The 14,323-nt window shown below is 37.8% G+C and overlaps 1 protein-coding gene and 1 pseudogene across 9 annotated transcripts in view; one reads left to right on the top strand and one right to left on the bottom strand.

Annotated features, from left to right (window-relative positions):
- The window catches only part of NPFFR2 (neuropeptide FF receptor 2), a 72,878-nt gene that overhangs the window by 39,101 nt on the left and 19,454 nt on the right, over positions 1–14,323 (bottom strand). The window lies entirely within an intron of this gene.
- Positions 12,246–12,979, top strand: LOC110262122 (transcription factor Spi-C pseudogene; annotated as a pseudogene).

Here is a 14,323-nt window from a genome sequence, read left to right as displayed (position 1 = left end):
TGTTACATGTTGCCTACAGATTCTTGAAAGAATAGTAAATACAAGCATGCTTTTTGTTATGAAAGCACATATTCCACATTTTCACTGAATGATGTTTTTAAGTCTTTGCATTATATATATAGACAATTCTTTAGAAAAAGAATCAAATACATAGGAATGCTGCTTTTCTGACTTTGCTAAACAAAAATACATTTTGAATTGAAGTATGCGTGTGTGCTCAGGTTCATAACCTTTGTGTCCTGTGGCTTCCATATTGCTACAAAAATGCTGTAACAACTCTACAAACTTAGGGATCTATAATAATTTTGTTTCCCCTCTAGAGGCTATCGGAAATTCTGCTGATCTGAACTGGGCATGGTGGGGCTCACCAAAGCACCTCTGAACAACCATCAGGTGGCTTTGCTATTACTGACTGGGCTTTCTCAAGTGTCTGGGGCTCCAGTGAAGACAACTGAACCTAGTCAACTCTGCCTCCAGGTGTCTCTAACAAGTCTCATCCTCCAGAAGTCTAGCTGGGGCATAGGTATGTTCTCGTGATAAAGCAGAAGGAGAAGAGGGAGTTAAAGTCACAAAGCCTCAGGTCCTGGAATACCATCACTTCCTGTGAACAAAAAGTCACCAGCACAGCCTAGATTCAGGGGGTAGAGAAAGTCTCCATCTCTCTGAGAGAGAACCTACAAGTTCATATTGCAAGGGCATAGATACAGGGAGGGATGAAGAATTGAAACCACTTTTTTTTTTTTTTTGCATTCTATTATAGTATGTTTAATTTTCAATGGATTTAAAACAAACTATAAACTCAGGTTGTGAAATATTTGATTATATGGCAATCAATGTTTCTGGAGAAACAAATTTTTAGATCATTAGCTTTTGTTACTTTACGTGTAGGGAGCAAACCTTTAGAGATATTTTAATTATTCAAAGATTCCTAATATTAAAAAAATTGTGATCCTACTGAGATAAAAAAGGAGGTAAATGCTAAAAACATTAAAAAAAAAATCGGCCATTATGAAAAGTGAAAAATAAAGTCAAGGTAATAGATCTATCTAACACTTCCCAGAGTTTCCTTGTGTCTCTTTCTTCTTGTTTTGTTTGTGGTAATAACACAATATGAGATCTACCCTCTTAAGAAATTTCAAAGTGCACACTACTACCATGGTATATAGGTTCTACGTTGTACAGCAGATCTCCAGAATTTATTCATCTGGCATAATCAAAACTTTACAACCATTAAGTAACAACTCTTCATTTCCTCCACTTCCTAGCCCCTGGAAACCAATATTGCCTTCTCTGCCTCTAAGAGTTTGACTATTTTAGATACCTCAATGTAAGTTGAATCATTCAGTATTTCTCTTTGTATGACTGAGATTTCACTTAGCCTGATATCCTCTAGGTCCATGCATGTTGTCACAAATGATAGGACTGCTTTTTTGGGGAAAGGCTGAATACTCCTCCATGATGTGTATATATTTATATACATATAAGCTAGAGGCTAGTGAAATATTTATATTTGCTGAAGCCCATCTATCTGCCCACCATTGCTGGAGTAGCAAAGCATGGTTTCTGCCTCTCCTCCACCTTCCAAATCTCATGTAACTGCCTTTCACTATCCAGGGTGAAATAAATTTCTTGGTTTCCAGCCCTTGTGATGAGGGAGAGTGTAGACATGGGTGGAAATGGTGCTAATCTATTACCAGGCAAACTGATATAATGGTTGAGTAGGAGCCATGCTACTTGGGTTCTGATGCTGGTTCCACCTCCTGCCAGTTGTGTGCACTTTGGCAGGCATCTGACTTCTCTGTGACTCGGTTATGCTGGCTATGAAGTGTAGGTAGTCTTCCTGCCTCACAGAAATGTTGATAGTTAGTGTCCATGGACTGTGTATAACAATGCCTGGCATACAGTGAAGCTCAGTGCATTAAGGAATTATTACTGAAATCAAAATGTAAGATACAGCTTTATCAAAATCCAAAGAAAATGATTAGGCCTCAAGTAATCTATTTGTAACTGTGTAGTACCTGAGATTTTTTTCAGGTGTTCCTTCCCCCAAGAGTCATACTAATTCAGCATGTCCAGGTGTACTGGACATTTAGATGGCATATTCTAGCAGCTAGTTTAGGTTGAATTACCATTACTGTTAGATACAGGAGGTATCACTATCTGAAGACTCAGGGTAATACACTTATCATGAATGTTTGCATGTGTCCAAACTCATTAAATTGTACCCATTGTAATCTGTGAAATTCTTTGTGTATCAATTACACATAAATCAATAAAGCTGTTGAAAAATAATTTTTTTAAAGTAGGAAAAAAGATAGGAATTGGAGAATGTCAGTGTCTTACTGTAAATTTAAATGTGGTATTGATTCCATGTGAGGTAGGAGGTAGACGTGCCCCTGGGCTGGGAACAGCTGGAACTTGTTAGGCCAAGGAAACTGGGCCTTGTTTCTGACACCTCAAGGTAAAAGTTAGTTGAAGGAGCTGAGCTCAGCTGGAGTAGAGAGAGAAGATTGTTGGAAGAAGGAGGAGGCAGAGGCTGGAGCAATGAGATTGCAGGTGGAGTTTGTTGACCAACAGAGTGGTCTCGAGCCCTGAGCAGGCAAAACTTGGGCTCCCCCATTGCAGGCAAGTGCTTAGTTTTTTATAGACAGGGGCATTTTGTTGAGCCATGTAGTCTGTGGCTTTAGGGCTTATCTTTGTCTTTGGGAACTCCTCTATTTTATGGGCCTGTTTGATAAGTGTCCTTTTAGGCCTTGTTTCATTTATCACCTAAGAAAGATGACCACTTTAGTCACTCCTGGGGTCAAGGAGCTCTCCCCAATTACATATGTGCAGTAAGACTCTAGGGGTCAGAAAGGGAGTGGGTGACAGGCCATAATAAATCCTGACACCATTCCAGCATCCTTTGCTTTGGAATCCATCTCTGTCAAAAGATGCACACACATATTGGGGAGGGTCCTATGTCCAGTCAGGTGTGAGAATTAAACAGGATAATTGGGAGTTCCCAATGTGGCTCAGTGGTTAATGAATCCGACTAGGAACCATGAGGTTTTGCTTCAACCGTGCTGAGGCAGCAGCATATCTGCACATCTTCATATGTGCAGTAAGACTCAGGGCCATGTCAAACCAAGTCAGTTCCTCAACTCAGTTTCACAATCCAGCTTGCAGGGAACTTGCCCACATTCCTGTTACCGGTCTACTAAAATGATAAAATCATATTAATCAGACCCAGTGAGCAGAGTACCAGAGGGTAGGAAATGATTCCTATGAAGTTGCCATCTTGATGTTTCCAGAGGAACAAGTCATGAGTGGTTATTCACTCCAAAGGGAAGGCCTGTTGCTTTATCTTGCTCCCTTCATCTAAGAGGCACAGCACTTGTTGGGCTCATTTGGCTTCTACAAACAATATTTACTAATTGATGTTTTTGCTAAATAACCCCTGATACTGCTAAATTTTAGAGACGCCTAGAGCAAGAGAAGGTTTTGCAGCAAATTTAGGCTGTAGTGTGAGCTGCTCTACCACTTGGGTCTTAAGTTGTAGAAATCCAAGTGCACTTACAAGCTCTATAACAGGGGTAATGAATGAAAATTCGGTTAACTCTCAGGTGAGGAAAACAGCCAATCCTAAAGGATTTTACAGAAAATACATATTCTCTTATGAAAATGGCAAAATGCCTTTTCTTTTTTTTTCTTTTTTTTTTTTTTTTTTTTTGGTGTTTTTTGTCTTTTGTTGTTGTTGTTGCTATTTTTTGGGCCGCTCCCGCGGCATATGGAGGTTCCCAGGCTAGGGGTCAAATCGGAGCTGTAGCCACCGGCCTACGCCAGGGCCACAGCAACGCGGGATCCGAGCCGCGTCTGCAACCTACACCACAGCTCATGGCAACGCCGGATCCTTAACCCACTGAGCAAGGGCAGGGACCGAACCCGCAACCTCATGGTTTCTAGTCGGATTCGTTAACCACTGCGCCACGACGGGAACTTCCAAAATGCCTTTTCAAAAACAGTTTCTAGCTTGCTGCTGTGCCTAGATTGAGACAGAATTGCTGACAATGGAAAAAACAAATGACCACATGACCTGATGTGTCTCTTCTGCTCTGGGTATTATTTGATCCATCAAACTTGATGGTTGAATAGGTATATATATGATCAGACTTGAGTAGGTCCTGAAACTACAAGTAAGTTATACAAATAGGCTCACCTCCTCTCACATCTCTTCTTTCTGAATCACCACCTCTCGACCTACCCACACCCCAGGCTTCTTAAAGGATTCCTCATGACACACTAAATGGTTCCATGGGATGTGATGACGCCAGCCAAAAGAAAACAGGAGTGGCTCTAAGGGGCATCTGGAGAAGGAAACTGATGAGTGCATCTAGTTGTGTCATTTGTTGTGAGAGATTACCAAATACATGGATATGTAATAATTAACTATCAAAGGCTCATGGGCCAATATTGGATGGCTGTTTAGGGTCTGAGGAAGAAGTATACAGATCAAGCCATTTAAAAGGAGCACAGTCTCCCAAAGCAATAGAAACTAGAGCAAAAATAAACCCATGGGACCTCATCAAACTGAAAAGCTTTTGCACAGCAAAGGAAACCAAAAAGAAAACAAAAAGACAACTTAAAGAATGGGAGAAAATAGTTTCAAATGATGCAACCGACAAGGGCTTAATCTCTAGAACATATAAACAACTTATACAACCCAACAGCAAAAAAACCAATCAATCAATGGAAAAATGGGCAAAAGACCTGAATAGACATTTCTCCAAAGAAGATATAAAGATGGCCAATAAACACATGAAAAAATGCTCAACATCGCTGATTATAAGAGAAATGCAAATCAAAACTACCATGAGATACCACCTCACACCAGTCAGAATGGCCATCATTAATAAATCGACAAATAACAAGTGCTGGAGGGGCTGTGGAGAAAAGGGAACCCTCCTGCACTGCTGGTGGGAAGGTAAACTGGTACAGCCACTATGGAGAACAGTTTGGAGATACCTTAGAAATCTATACATAGAACTTCCATATGACCCCACAATCCCACTCTTGGGCATCTATCCGGACAAAGCTCTACTTAAAAGAGACACATGCACCCGCATGTTCATTGCAGCACTATTCACAATAGCCAAGACATGGAAACAACCCAAATGTCCATCGACAGATGATTGGATTCGGAAGATGTGGTGTATATACACAATGGAATACTACTCAGCCATAAAAAAGAATGACATAATGCCATTTGCAGCAACATGGATGGAACTAGAGAATCTCATCCTGAGTGAAATGAGCCAGAAAGACAAAGACAAATACCATATGATATCACTTATAACTGGAATCTAATATCCAGCACAAATGAACATCTCCTCAGAAAAGAAAATCATGGACTTGGAGAAGAGACTTGTGGTTGCCTGATGGGAGGGGGAGGGAGTGGGAGGGATCGGGAGCTTGGGCTTCTCAGACACAACTTAGAATAGATTTACAAGGAGATCCTGCTGAATAGCATTGAGAACTATGTCTGGATACTCATGTTGCAACGGAACAAAGGGTGGGGGAAAGGATGTAATTGTAATGTATACATGTAAGGATAACCTGACCCCCTTTCTGTACAGTGGGAAAATAAAAAAAAAAATAAAATAAAAATAAAAAAAAAAAAGGAGCACAGGTTGTAAGGTTATATAGCTCATGCAGATACCCACCAATGGGAGTCTCTCAATACTCATGTATAATATGGTCTGTTCCAGCCATATTTCCCAAACTGCCTCAGTCTCTTTCCCAAACTACCCTATGGTTAATTAATTTGTTTATCAACAAAGTATTATTCAATGACATAAGTCTTTTCTTCTCTAGAGATCTGGCTAACACCATTGCAATAAGGTTTCTTTCTTACAAAAAGACACAAACTATGAAATACTTTTTGTCATCACTACTGTTCAAATACTTATTTATTATTCATGTATACATCTTTTTCATAGTATACTTTCATTGTATGTATTTATGAATACATATTTTCATAGTGTATTACCCATTATGCTCCAGAAATGTTAGAGGAAATGAAGGAAAGCAATCACATGGTACCTAATGGATTCACCAATCTTTGCATGGAATCTGTCATTCAGAAATAATAGGCTTTATGGAAGAGTAGACTTTCTCCTTGAGAGATAACTTTCAGAATGAGGCCACACCTAAAATTACTCTATTTTCTCTGAAACACAACTATCAGATGCTGTTTTTTTCCCCATAACAGAATACACAAGCCCTTATACCAGAGGGTAAAAGTAGCAGCAACTCTTTTCTTTAGCACTCATAACAATCCAATTGCAAAACTTTTCCATTCCAGCCCTCCATCTTTAGGCTCTTTTGCTTTATTTTTGATTCCTAAAGAAAAGTGCCACCACCAGGGGACACAAAAATGGCTCTCAATATGAACAGATGGGTGAGATCCCACTTAACTACTTTGGGGCCATTGTATCATTGAACCAAGAGGCAAAGAATATTACTGTACCAGTTGAAGTTATTTATCAAGTTATCAAGGGAGGATGTTTTATATAATAAAGGTGTGTCTAGATCCTAGAGGATTTTCTCGATAATTTCATGTTCAGTGAGAAAACCAAATAGCAACCAAGTACAGATCGGACACCAAGAATGAAGGTTTGGGTCAGTCTACTTGGTAAAGAACACAACCAGTAAACAAACACCCCTGCTGAGATCAAGCAAACAGTGAATAAGTACTGAACAAAGTTATAAATACCAATTCTGGTGTCTAATGACCAGGTACATAAATGAAGGGTATATCAACTACAAGAAATTTCTTCTTTTATTTTAAGGTAATATATTTGTGTACGTTTATGTTTGTTTATATACATACACTATTTTCTTTTCACCTTCCACTTCTTCTACCAGTATATTATATAAAGTGTGGTGACAGTGGCTAAATTTAGAATTAGTCTTCATATTACTGAATATCAAAGGGAATTTGTGACAATTCAAAGAGGCATGAGCAACACAGAGGCAGATGCAGTGATTAACAAGTTTCCTATATTTCAGGAGAGGGTAAACACATGGTCATTTCCATGAGAAAGACACTCACCAATTTAGAGAGAAGACTGATGTTAATCTTGCAGTTTGGGAGTTAAATATGCATAGAAAGATGTGTAAGAATGCTGGGTAACCAAAGGAATAGACTATCCCACAGGCTTTATCAACTTACCAGTATTCCCAAATCCTTCAGGGCATTTCTTTCTGTCTTACCCTGCCAGCAGAGTCCCATGTTAGACACCAAAGAGCTACTCAATTGATGTTTGGAAGGGAGAAGAGAGGCACAAGCAATAATATTGCTCCTCTGGCAGCAAAAAGAGGCAGCATGGACTTTGGCAGGCTCTGGGCATTCTTGCAAGTCACATACCCTGTGGTAGGGAACTGTGGTCACTTTTTCTTACATGTCCTGATTTTCTAAAAGTTGGAGTGAACCTGAGATCTAGCAGTAGCTTTCCATGACTTTGATTCCTCCAGTTCTCCCAAGAATTTTGCAAGCACCTAACAATCTGTACTAAATTTCTTCTTCCTTAAAATTGAATGATCTCTGTTTGTTTTTGTTTTTGTTTTGTTTTGTTTTTTGTCTTTTCTAGGGCCACTCCCGCAGCATATGGAGGTTCCCAGGCTAGGGGTAGAATTGGAGCTGTAGTCACTGGCCTACGCCAGAGCCACAGCAACGCGGGATCCGAGCCACGTCTGTGACCCACACCACAGCTCACGGCAATGCTGGATCCTTAACCCACTGAGAAAGACCGGGGATCGAACCCGCAACCTCATGGTTCCTAGTCAGATTTGTTAACCACTGCGCCACGACAGGAACTCCGATCTCTGGTTTTCTAATTGAAACCTTACTGGTCTGATGATACCCATAAGCTACAGTGATTCTTCAGTATGAACTTTCTAAGTAAAATCAATTATATTCCTCTTCCATGTTGACTATTCAGTTCCTACAGAAAGATAAATGTGGAGTATGGCATATTTTAATTCATATAGAAGTTCTGATATTTGCAGAGATAATTTATATAGTTCTGCCTTATTGTGTTCCCATAAAAATGTCTATGGAGTAACCAAAAAATTTGATATTTTAGTAGATAACACATTTTAAAACTGCAATTAATAACAAAAGGTAATTAAAATGTTCTAGTATATTTCAAAATTGGTGCTTGTGCAATCCTGAAAATGTTGATCTACAAATATTATTTCTCTTAGGTTTTTGAGTCATATTTTAAAGTCTCTGTTGCACTTTGATATTAATGGGGCTTAAGTTTCTCATATTCTGAAGTGACCTATGAAAGTTGAGTTAATATCATGTTTAAATAGTCAATATTTCTATGTGTGTTTTAAGTCTAAAAACTAAAGCTAGTCATCATGACATTGGTGATCGTGAAAGTGAAATATTGTGTTTTATATTAGTCTATTGTGTCTTTTGCATTACTGTTGTCTAGTAATTGTATATGTTCCATCTAAGACAATAGTTGATCTAACAAGTCTTCTACGCTTTGCTATTTGCTAGCATTCTCTTTGAGAAAATTAAACGTGTTTTTCTCTTTTGTCTTAGGACATTGTTTACTTACAGTGAAAGGAACCCATGTACAGGATATATAGTTCCAAATATTTAGACCCATTGCAGTATACTTCATTCCAGATATTGGGACTAAAAATAAAAATACTAATGGGGAGTTCCTGTTGTGGCTCAGCAGGTTACTAACCCGACTAGTATTCATGAGGATTTGGCTCAATCCCTGGCCTTGCTCAGTGGGTTAAGGTTCTGGTGTTGCTGAGCTGTGTTGTAGGTTGCAGACATGATTTGGATCTGGCATTGCTGTGGTGTCAGCCAACGGCTGAAGTTCTGATTTGATCCCTAGCCCAGGAACTTCCATATGGTGCAGGTGTGGCCCTAAAAAAAAAAAAAAAAAACGCCCTCAAAAAACTAATGTAGTGTAAAAAGAAGTTATATTAGCTTTTTCAAAGTTTAGGTAGCAACCTTTCATGCTTTATTTCTTCTCAACTGAAAGAATTTTACTAATTAAAAAAGAAATAAGTCTTATGGAATATATCCAGCTTTCAAGAGCAAGCCCTAGGAAAAAAGACTAGAGAAGGACAAGCTGTTTTTTATATCTTGATAACCTGTAGAAGCACTTAATAGCCTCTATATATTCTTCTTTCTTATTTTTATATTTTATATCTCATATGAGCAAAGGGAGGGAGATAATTCAGGCTAAGAAATATTACCTTACTCTAATTTTACCAAAAAATATTAGGGCTATCATTTCACATTATGTCAAGCTTATAATGTAGGCAATTTTTCATTAATCGTGGCAGTAAGACTAATCCCTTTGTTCCTTTCTTAAACCAGAAATGCATTTTGTTCTACCTCCAGGTGGGTGAGTGGGTATAATTATTGTTCTGTAGTTGTACATTCCTTTTCTGAAAGGATGGAGGACTTTCTTTGCAGAAACACTGATTCAATTACAGTTTTTAAAAAATTAATGATGGTCTTCATTCCCACATTAGGTTGACGTTTTTACACTGCCAGGGATAAAGGGAAGTCTTTCACTGATTAAGAGGAAAATAAATCAGTAAGTTTTATTGTGCAACAGCTTAACTATACCATTACCTGCAGAATGTACTAGTAGTAGGAAGAAAAAAAAGGAATTTAAAAAAATTAAACAAATGGATCAGTTTTGTGATAGCATATTTTAAATTGATTTGAAAACCTAACCCATGAGTCTAACATGTATGAAGGCTACAACAAATAGGAAAAACATATACTGAGCTTTTAGAGGAACCTGTCTCTGTCCCAAGTCCTTAGTGCTTGAAGTTTAAGCAATCGTTAATATCACACATTGCCAAGACATTGTGAGTTCTCTTACTTTTGTCATATACATATACAGCTTTCCTTTCCCAAAAGTTTCACTCAGAATTTTCCCCAATTTAATCTGGCAACTGAATTCTAAACAAATAATAATTTTGAAAAACCTTAGTCAGATTACACCAGGATACCAGCTGTTTATGACACCTCTCACTGCCATAAAATAATAAGAAACTTAGAAACAGGTATCCGACTGTAACAAAGTTCTCCCACCAGGCAGCAACTTAGCCATCATCTCTTTTTCTAATTGTTAAGTGAACATAACAACACCACCACCTTAGGACCAGAGAACAAATTGTCTTTAACAGCAGTTAAGATGTTATAAAGAGGTCCTACTGAACAGCACAGAGAGTTATAGCCAATCTCTTGGGCTAGAAGATGATGGAGAATAACATGAGAAAAAGAATGTGTGTGTGTGTATGTATGTATAGATACACATATATATGCATACACAAACATAAAACTTGTGTTTTTTATCATGAAACTATGATAAAAAAATTTTAAATTTTAGAAGTTTAAAGAAAGAAGGAAAAAAAGACGATATAAAATAACCCAAATGTTTGGGTAAAAACTCAGCCTATTATTGGGACACCAGGATGTGATGGCATCATTCTTTGACCCATGATGCAGGAAAAAAAACTGGTCCTTGAGCTCCAATTCAGTTTAATTCCATAGCAAGGTTCATCTTTATCAAAACAAATGAAAACTCTAAAAATTCAGCAAAATAATTCAAATTAAAATATTAACAGGAAGCACAGAAGGCCCCAAACAAGTTGAAACCAAATAGGCCCACACCAAGACATATTTTAATAGAAATGGCAAAAGTTAAAGATAAGAAGAGGATTTTAAGGGCAGCAAGAGAAAAATAATTAGCCTTAGGGGGGTTCCCTCATAACCATCAGCTGATTTCTCTACAGAAACACTACAGGCCAGAGGAGAGTGGCAAGGTATATTCAGAGTTCTAAAAGGGAAAAAATTGTAGCCTAGAATACTCTACCCAGCAAGAATATCATTAAAAACAGGAGAACTGGGAACTATATCTAGTCACTTATGATGGAACATGATGGAGGATAATATGAGAAAAAGAATGTATATATGTATATGTGATTGGGTCACTTTGCTGTACAGTAGAAAATTGAGAGAACACTGTAAACCAACTATAATAAATAATTTTAAAAGATAGAAATAATTTCTCCAACAAACAAAAACCAAAAGAATACAGCAATGCTAAACCCATTCTAAAAGAAATACTGAAAGATCTCCTTTAAATAAAAAAGAAGTGAGAATAATAGGATGGAGGAAATAGACAATTCAGAAATTTATATGGAATCATAAAAGACCCAGGATTGCAAAAACAGACATACAGACCTATGTAACAGAATAGAAAACCCAGAAATAAACCCATGGTTTATTAATAATGGTCAATTAATCTTCAGCAAAGGAGGCAAAAATATAAAATGGGAGAAAGACAAGTCTCTTCAGCAAGTGGTGCTGGGAAAACTGGACAGTTGCATGTAAATCAATGAATACCCTCACACCATGCACAAAAATAAACTCAAAATGGCTTAAAGACTTAAACATAAGATGAGACACCATAAAACTCCTAGAAGAGAACATGGGCAAAACACTTTGTGACATCAACCATACAAATGTTTTCTTAGGTCCATCTCCCAATGCAATAGAAATAAAAACAAAAATAAACCAATGAGACTTAATCAAACTTAAAAGTTTTGTACAGCAAAGGAAATCATAAAAAAATTTTGTGGGAGAAAATAGTTTCAAATAATGCAACTAAGAAGGGCTTAATATACAAAATATACAAACAACCCATACAACTCAACAGCAAGAAAAAGAAACAACCCAATTGAAAAGTGGGCAGAAGATCTGAGTAGACATTTCTCCAAAGAAGACATAAGGATGGCCAACAGGCACATAAAAAAATCCTTAACAGCACTAATTATTAGAGAAATGCAAGTAAGAACTACAATGAGGGAATGCCTCATACTGGTAAGAATGGCCATCATTAATAAGTCTACAAATAAATGTTGTGGAGAAAAGAGAACTTCCTACACTGTTGGTGGGAATGTAAATTGGTACAACCACTATGGAAAGCAGTAAAGAGGTACCTCAGAAATCTAAATATAGAACTTAGTGCATGATTGAGCAATCCCATTCCTGGGCATCTATCTGGATAAAACTTTCATTAAAAAAGATGCATGGGAGGGGAAAGTTATTTCTACCTGGAGTACGGGTAGATGTTAGACTGGCCTCCAATGGAAAGCAGCTTGATGTCAGATTTTAGTTGCCAGACCAGCAGGCTGTAGCTAAGAAAGCACCAAATCCTAGCCACTAGACCACCAGGGAACTCCTTAATTTTGTTTTTTACTTATTAGTCTTTTTTCAGAATTGTCAGTTTATGAATGAAGCATGGCTTGTGTTGAACAAGACAAGCTGGGTCAAGCATTTGAAGATGTTTTTGAAATACTGAGGCAGCATTCAACTGGACATCTTCAGTACTCCTCAGATTGCAAAAACTACCTGGCTTTCATCAACCACTGTTCTCATGTCAGAGGAAATCCCAGTAGCTATGGTGTGCTGCCCACAGAGGAACTGGTCTATCATTGGAGAACTGTAATAAACAGTGCTACAGACCTCTATTTTGAAGGAAATATTAATCAGTGTCTGCAGAACATCCCTGAAAACCAGCTGGTAAAACCTACTGTTCTTCAGCAAAAGGGAGGAAAAGGCAGGAAGAATCTCTGACTGAATACCTTTATGAATCCCCATGCAATCCAGAGATGGCATTGTGTATTCAATGGATAGACCAGAACAAAGGCATCTTTCAGTTTGTATCAAAAAACAAAGAAAAACTTGCCCAAATTTGGGGGGAAAAGAAAAGGCAACCGGAAAACCATGACTTACCAGAAAATGGCCAGAGCATTGAGGAATTATGGAAGAACTGGGGAAATCATCAAAATCTGGAGAAAATTAACTTACCAGTTCAGTGAGGCCATTCTCCAAAGACTTTGTCCATCATATTTCTTAGAAAAAGAGTTCTTCTACTCATAGTATGTTCAACCTGATCAAGGATATCTCAGCTTAAATGACTGGAATGCAAATTATAATTGTGCATATGCCAATTACCACGAGCTAAGTCATGCTGATTACTAAATATACTCTTACATTTCATAATTTTGCAGCATCAGAAATACCTGCAAATTTTAGGGTTTTTTTCTGAAAGCAAATGCTGCAGGAAAAAAAACAAACAAACTTCATTATTGCTCTCTTTTATGAAGAAGGGTATAATCTATACTAACTTGGTGAGAAATTTTGCCAGTGAGCAAATTTAAAATGATCAAGTCCCATTTGGAAATATAGATGAATGTCCTGCCTCTAACTATTGTCTATGCAATACTTCTAGATTAATAATACCAGTAGAGATGATTTGATTTATATATTGGGTTAAACATTACTTTACTGTCACATACTCATACACAAAAATCACTCTAATGTATATCCAACAGCTTTAGCAACAAAACAAAAAATGATTACCTGTGATACTGTTCATGCTAAATTACATTCATGGCTTTAAAAACTTCAGGGGCTAGGGAGTTCCTGTCGTGGCACGGTGGTTAACGAATCTGACTAGGAACCATGAGGTTGCGGGTTTGATCCCTGGCCTTGCTCAGTGGGTTAAGGATCTGGTGTTGCCATGAGCTGTGGTGTGGGTTGCAGACGTGACTTGGATACTGTGTTGCTGTGGCTCTGGCGTAGGCCAGTGGCTACAGCTCCGATTAGACCTGTAGCCTGGGAACCTCCATATGCCACGGGAGCTGCTCAAGAAAAGGCAAAAAGACAAACAAAAAACAAAACAAAAAAACTTCAGGGGCTAAAATTTGAACTACCACATGATCTGGCAATTCCATTCCTGGGTATATATCCAAAGAAAGTGAAAACACTAGTTTGAAAAGATATATGCATCCCAGTGTTCATAGCAGCATTATTTGTAATAGCCAAGAGATATGGAAGCAACTTAAGTGTCAATCAACAGATGAATGGATAAAGAAAATGTGGTATAAATGGAATGTTACTCAGCCATAAAAAAAATGAAATTTCGCCATTCGCAGCAACATGGATGGACCTGGAGGCTTAGTGAAATAAATCTGACAGAGAAAGACAAATACGGTATGTTATCATTTATAGGTGGAATCTAAAAATTGAAACAAAAAAATGAATATACCAAAATAGACTCTAAGATACAGAGAACAAACTAGTTACCAATGGGGAGAAGGAAGGGGGGAGGGGCAAGATAGGTTTAGGGGATTAAAGAGGTACAGACTACTATGTATAAAATAAGATACAAGGATGTAATGTATAGCATAGGGAGTATAGCCAATATTTATAAATTGCTTT

Source organism: Sus scrofa, chromosome 8 (genome assembly GCF_054392235.1).
Source record: "Sus scrofa isolate SSC_HxYL_T2T_F1_AM1 chromosome 8, Sscrofa_HxYL_maternal_Yorkshire_Landrace_v2.0, whole genome shotgun sequence".
In the NCBI taxonomy this organism is placed as follows: Eukaryota; Metazoa; Chordata; class Mammalia; order Artiodactyla; family Suidae; genus Sus; species Sus scrofa.
This window is presented reverse-complemented; position numbering and strand designations above follow the sequence as displayed.